Genomic DNA, 7,126 nt, shown 5'->3' on the forward strand with positions numbered 1-7,126 from the left:
ACTAGACAAGTACGTGTTCCTTCATTACAACAGATATTCTTTTTGAATGGAGAGAGCACCAGTGTAACTACTTTTCTCTTACAGCAAGTTGCATTATGGATTATTTGTAGTCTTATTATGTTACTATGCTAGCAAGTGTTTTTGAGTACATATATAGTGAGTCTTTCAGAGAGAATCAGCTTTAAAAGTGTGTGGGTAGTCCAGTTTAACCTGCAGGAGTTTCTGAAGGCTGGTGTAACATCCTCTGCTGACATCTTAGCGGGTCCCGGTGTATTTACTGCAGAAATGAACCAGGGAGAAAATCTGTCACACAGTCAAGAATTACGTCCGTCACAGATGATGACCTCAAAAAGACGGAGGTCTGAGAAATGTTAACTGTCAGAAAAAATAATCATGCGAGAGGAAGGAGAGGAAAGAGAGAGAGAGAGGAATCCACACACCATAGTAATTCAGCCAGCTGACTAGTGGCCACTGACAAAATGAGCTGTCTAAAGATGTCCAACCGAACAAAGTTTTGGCAAGCAGCCAAACACTGTCACACTGTCAGATATGGAAGGATGTGAAAATTCAAATCCATCAGCTATTCTGTAAGTCTTGGTTTACCAATTTTATTTTTGTATGGCACACTGTGCGATCACTCAGAAAAATGTGAAGGATTACTTCAGGACATAGCGCTCACTTCATCAATCAACATATTTGTTTGGCTTTTCTTCTTGCTAATATCTGAGCTACTATGAAACCCCCCCCTGTGTTTTTTTTTTTAACTATTGTGATGACAATGGCCCAAAATGATGTAAAAATGCATATATTCAGAATGCACAAATGACACAGCTGGTCTTGTTGCCACGTGCTTGAACACTACAGTACAAGAGTTATAATACATTTAAAACTCTGCATGTACAGTAGAAATTATAAAGTATCTTAATTTTGCCATGTTTTACATCCAGATGCTTCACCCTGGAAGCAGAGGAGTGCAGTGTAGTTTAATAGGTTTGATGAATTATTCTTTTTATTAATCTTTTTTAGCATGTAGAAGCCTCTCCAGCTTTCTTCTTCTTTCTTCTATCCATGAGATCTTTTGATTGACAAGTGATCGACTGCTGGTGTGTCATCTGTTGTTACCATGGTGACTCAGTTGCATTGTCTATAAAATGAATGTGTGTTTGTTTGTTACCTTTTCTTCTCAAGCCACTCGAGTCTTATTTCACCCTAATGAAGCATTTTTTTCTAGTCAGTGTGGCAAATGCTATGAGACGTCAGGGAGTCGCCCGAGCAGAGGTGTGATAGCACAACAGGTGCTGCAATTCAAAGCCATTCAGCTGAACACGCGGTGTTTTCCGTACACACTATACAAAACGAGACTATGAGCCACCAGAGTATAATACATACAGATGACACTCATAGACAAACCTAAAGAATTCGATATTATGTTTTCCTGACAAGTGACGTTTTTCTGCAAAACCTTTTAAGGAGGAAGTCAAGGTGGATGGTTTGTGTGTATGTCGAAGGGAAGGGATGGGAATTGGTACGAGTTCATTGATACCACTGCCAATATCGATTCTGTTTAACAGTCTGAATCTTTATCGATTCCCTTAATGACTCCTGATCAATTTTCTGTGTGGAAAGAAAAGTAGATCTACACAGGTTTTCAGCAACAACGCAACTGTTTTATTAACTTAGTTCATCTAAAATGGATGAAATGTGAGAATAGTGTATTTGTACAGTACTCGTTTTCATTTAGGTTTTTTTAGCCAAAAAAAAACATTTGCTAAGCATGTCTTCTCCTAGTCCAGTCCTCACAATATTATACAATTAGCTTTGGCTATACAATGCAAACATAACCCAGGCTATGGCTGCAGATTTATTATTCATTTTTTCAGCTGCATCAGACCCATTCAAATTGGCCCCCACGATTCCCTTTCATACATTTTCAAATTTAAAATACTATTTATATCATGGCTTGGCTGAATACTTTTATTTACTGAAAGATAGGCATCTATATAGCCCAGTATATGCCCAGTTAATCAGCATTTTAAATACAATATTTAATCATAAGTCAATGTCATTCCATTGCATTCCATCTTGCATTAGTTTAGAGTTTTAACTTAGCCTTGACTGAGAGACTGGATAATCATTGTTTTAAAATTATGTGCGCCCATGTCATCACGCCCATATATTATCTGGAGTGGTCCCCACAGAGGCTGCTGCTGGACAGCAAAAATTTAATTTCTTGGAAGCACATATGAATTTATGTTACCACGTGACGTGGTTATCTTTTTTGTCCATTGGCGTTTATCAAACGTAATAAATAGTTGTATTTCACAAAGTCACAGAACACAGCCCTGGAAGTGGCTGGCATGCAAGATACAGAAAGACCAAGAGACACACTGCCCAATGAGGTTAGCAGGACAGACAGAGAACACAAGTTCAAATGATTGCTGTCCCCGCAATTAACTCTAAAGGTGTATTTTTCTTTCCGTGACAGGAAGAATACAACTTACAACTTCATCATCCCATCAAACTTGTAAACATCGACCCCCGCTTTGACACGAGGGGATGCGGGGCCCTACGCAACTTGCGTAGTGAGCGTATAGGTCTGCCCAGCTCTGACTGTCAGAAAAACATGCATAGATAAAAGAAATTGTTAAGCTGAGAGGCATACGATTCACATGGTTCGGACAATTTGGAACCGGTTCTCAACTGGAATATAGAAGGGGCGCCACTGTGTTTACTATTGTTTGTCATGACAAAAAAAAAAGTTAATAAAATTCTGCTACAATTTCTACAAACATTTGTATTTTTCACTACATACTACGTACTCAATCAAACATAGTTCACTTCAGCCAGAAAGTGTAGTGCAAACATCTTTTCTAGATGGGGGGGCAGGCAAACTGTGTCAGTGTAACATTAATTCTCTGAATCCGTATGATGCACGATGGAAGCAAAGCCCAAAATTTACCTTAGATTCTCTTTATGTACTTTTCGGCCCAGAAAAACTCACTCCAGAAGCAATTGCAGCTGGAATTATCATAGCTACAGGCAGAACGTGCCTGAACAAATCTATAACTGCTACTGCAATATCATTGCAGCTGTTTTCTAATATTACCCAGTATGTCAAGATTTGAGCAGTTTAATCTTTAGATGTCACAGCTAAACAACTTTTAGCCTGTAAAACATGTCTAAATATTCTTTAGAACTTTCTCCCATCCTCTTCCACAGTTGTGGAGAAGGATGGCTTGAGGATAAATAGATAACAAAAACATATTAATCGTGGTGTTAATCATTCCGTCCACACACCTTTGGATTTATTATATTAAAGTTTACAAGGGTCCTCATAAACAATTAACAGTTTGCCTTCAGCAGCTTGGGTACATACCAACCATTCAGCTCACTTCCCTTCAAATCCAGTTTTTGTGGAGGTGGTCTTCAAGGCAACAGCAGCAATAGAAATTAGGTGAACTGCAATTTGTAAGCCTGTGAGTAATTTGAAAATATCTTCAAAGGTAAGCTGACTAAGGGTAAAATTCATTTTGCTGCACAGGCCCTTCTGTGGTGCTTGAGATGGTCTGTGTACAATCGCACAATCTGACCAATGATCTTGAGTTAACGCTGCGACTCTTTGAAGTTTTTTAGTTACAGTCTGGATCATTAGGGCAAATTAGCTTTCATTTGTTCCTTCTCTCTGATCTCTGTGGCTCGTCCCTTCCTTTCTCTATCAGCCCTCGGAGACCTGCTCTTTTCATTGCCTTGGCCGTTTGATCTGAGCCTCCGAGCTCTGGTCTTTATCACACAGGGTGGGACTGACAAAGAGAGGGAGAGAACACTCATTCTTTTAAAACTGTATTGTGCTGCCCATCCTCCATTGATATTTGTGTTATTGTCTGTGTAAAAATCACTCTTTTTAATTTACCTGCTATTTGCTTTTATGGTATCAGCTCTTTGAATTTAGGAGAAAAGAGCCACAGGCATACTGAAATGTAATGCTGTCTCATTCTTCCTGTCTTCCTGTCACTACAGACAAAACCTGGGCTGCATATTAAACACAGAGCTGTCCTACTAGACTGCCTTGTCTGGTGCTCATCAGTGTACCAGTGGCAGGCCTTTCCAGGTCACACTTTCATGTTTAATCTGCCTCTATGGCACAATCAAAGACAGTCAGGGGCATGGATGGCCTATATCCCCACTGGTACTGTTAATGCCATGTGGCCAGAATGAGCCTTGGCTGAGTGATGGTTTCCTCTAAATCCAGAGCTGGTTCCTTTACTGACAATGTCAGTTAAAAAGCTTGAATCTCAGGAAGGTCAACTTTTTAGGAACCGAGAAATTGGCTTGGTTTATTGCTTGGTGAGGATTAACTTTTGAATTGGAGGATCAGTAGGGATTTTAAAAGATTTTAAAGGGTTCTGTAGGTCTAAAAGGCTGCAAAAAAAAAAAAAAAAAACTTCTTAAATTTTAAACATGCATTAAACCCTTCAAAACTTAAAACAAAAAATGCACAAAGTTCAATATCTTCTGCATGTGAAAATGAGAAGTGTTTGCTAACAGGTTTGGCCTATCAACTAAAATCGTGATGATATTTCAATGTTGTATCCATAACTTGTTTCTGCTGCTGCCAAGAGGCCCAAAAATCAATTATTGTTATTATTGTTATGAGTATTAATTGTTTTGATCTTTTCAGTAACCGGCTGTAAGCACAACATTGACATATTATCACCCTCTAGTTAATTGACAAATGTGTTAGCAAGAAACTGCTTATTTAGATATCCAGCATACATGGAACAACATTGGTATTCATATGGTGTCATGTTTGTGTGCACTTGATGAATTTGAGTCCACTATTCACTCTCCTTTTAGCTTTAATCATCTAAATGCTCAACAGTTTTCACCAGCCAGTTATTAATTTAGTCTGTGTGCTTTTTGGCACTGGGAAGTAGTGTACAGAGATTTCTTAAAGCCTTTTTTTCTGTCAAAACAGCTGCCTGATGCTGGAAACAGGGTTTACGAGAGTGATGAGACTGAACCAAAACATGGAATATGCAGAGGAAAAAAAAGTAGAAAGACGCTATGAACACTGCAGAGCCGAGAGTACTGCAGAGTCAGGACAATTCTTTGTGGAACTGTCACTATGAGCATCCTTTTTCACATTACATTTATTCATTTAACCGAAATGTTAATAATAATTATTATAAATTTACAAAATGCAGCTTCAAAAAATACATCACAACAAATGTGTACAATTTTGAGGTTTCTGAAAAAGGGAGATTGGAAATGAGTTGATGGCTCGGCTGGTGTTGCCAGCTTAGCGTTCCCCTCTGTTTGCACTGTAGAATTGACTCAAAGAGCAAAAATGTTCAAAGTGTTCCTTAAACACTGGCATCTTAAATTTGTAAAGAGTTGAGAAAGCCCATCTGGCTCTGCTGCACTGTCTTTCACACAAAGACTCATTCGTTGGTAGCTCAGCAGAATGGAACGGGTGGATAATTTTTACTACTGCATCAGACACTGTAGTATGAGTTGTTGTCTGTCAGGGAGGGATAAGCACGGCTGGGAGTTTGTTGAGCCTTACTCTACACTTTAAAGTTAATGCATGTGCTTTTATATATTACCCTGCCTTTTATTGTATGTGAACAGCTGTCAGTAAGTTACAAGCCTGACTGGATCCGGATAAATAAATAACTCAACATCAAGGTAGCCAGCTTATCAGTCAGACCGTCAGGAGCCTGTCATCATTTGAAATACATTTTGCTTGAGCCTGCCAACAACAAATATCCCATGTAATGATTTTTCCCTCTAACATATCATAGGAAGTTGCTTTCAATCTCCATTCCCCTCTGTCTTTCTCTTTTTCTCTTGTTTTGTGATTCTCTCAGTGCTTGCTGCTCTGTAGCCTCCTGGTGGTCAGGTGAGACAAAAGCCCAATCAAGGAAGCAGACGGTGAAATACAATTTTAAAGCTGGATGCACAGGCTTCATTTCATTGTCATGAAATTTACCATATGGTAGCCTGGATGAGCCCAGATTTAAGCTAAATTGTTACAACGTTATAGCATCAAGTAATATATATACTATACAAACCACATGAAAAAAATCATTTTCTACAGGAAGCTAAAAGTTTAGTAACCTACTCTACAGAGTCGAATCAAGTAGAGTATAGTAAGGTGAAACTTTAATGTACCTGTAGGGCAATGTGGCTTAGAGACAGCAGTCAGTGAATAATACGCACAGACCAGTACCAGGACTGCAAGTGCAGCACCCTTGAAATCATTAGAATGATTTATCCCACTGAGCAGTATCTTCTCCGTTGAGCATGTTTATGATAGTTCAAGTGGCAAAAGTGATAACAGCTGTTTCTAACTTGGGTTCTACTCTCTCCTGTAGGTTTGGGCTTTCTTGTCTCTCTTCTCTCTGTTCCTGTCGCTTTCTGCAGGTATGTCAGCCTCTGGAGCCTCAGAGTCTGGATCTGTGACTGCAAACCACCCACTGTCCCCATGATCCTGCTCAACACGCCCTGCTTCAATTATTATTATTATTATTATTATTATTATATCTAGTCTGATTGTTATTGTTAATCTTATTATTAGCCCCACTAATATCAATATTGGTTTTACTATTGGTTTTATTATTATTATACATCTCCATCTCGAACCTGCATTGTGCCCCTTGATAACTTCTGTTATGATTCGACACTATATAAATAAAATTAAAATTGAATTGAATTGAACTGAACAGCAGAAACGCAGTGATGCATTGCATCACTCAGAGTTCTGTGAATTTCTGTCTTGTGACTGAATTGCGTTTAACAGCAGTAGTTTCATAGTCAACCGAAACATTTGTTACGTTATCATCTGCCCATTTCATTTCAGCCCTTGCTCAGCCAATGAAGGGATGGATGGAAACTCATAAAGCTTGTAGACTTACAGGGCACATGAGTAAACTGCCCTATCTTGGTGCCTGTTGCCTAGCTACCGACATCCATCCTGAATGATTTTTATTCTATTTCTTATCTGTTTTTCCTCTTTTTTGTTGTCAGTACAGACAGATGAAGTTGCATATGTGCATGTGTACACGACGTACTGTACACATCTTTATGTCTCATTCTTTTATTCTTCTCCGCCTTTTACAGTCTC

This window comes from Xiphias gladius, chromosome 16, assembly GCF_016859285.1.
Source record: "Xiphias gladius isolate SHS-SW01 ecotype Sanya breed wild chromosome 16, ASM1685928v1, whole genome shotgun sequence".
Lineage (NCBI taxonomy): Eukaryota > Metazoa > Chordata > Actinopteri > Istiophoriformes > Xiphiidae > Xiphias > Xiphias gladius.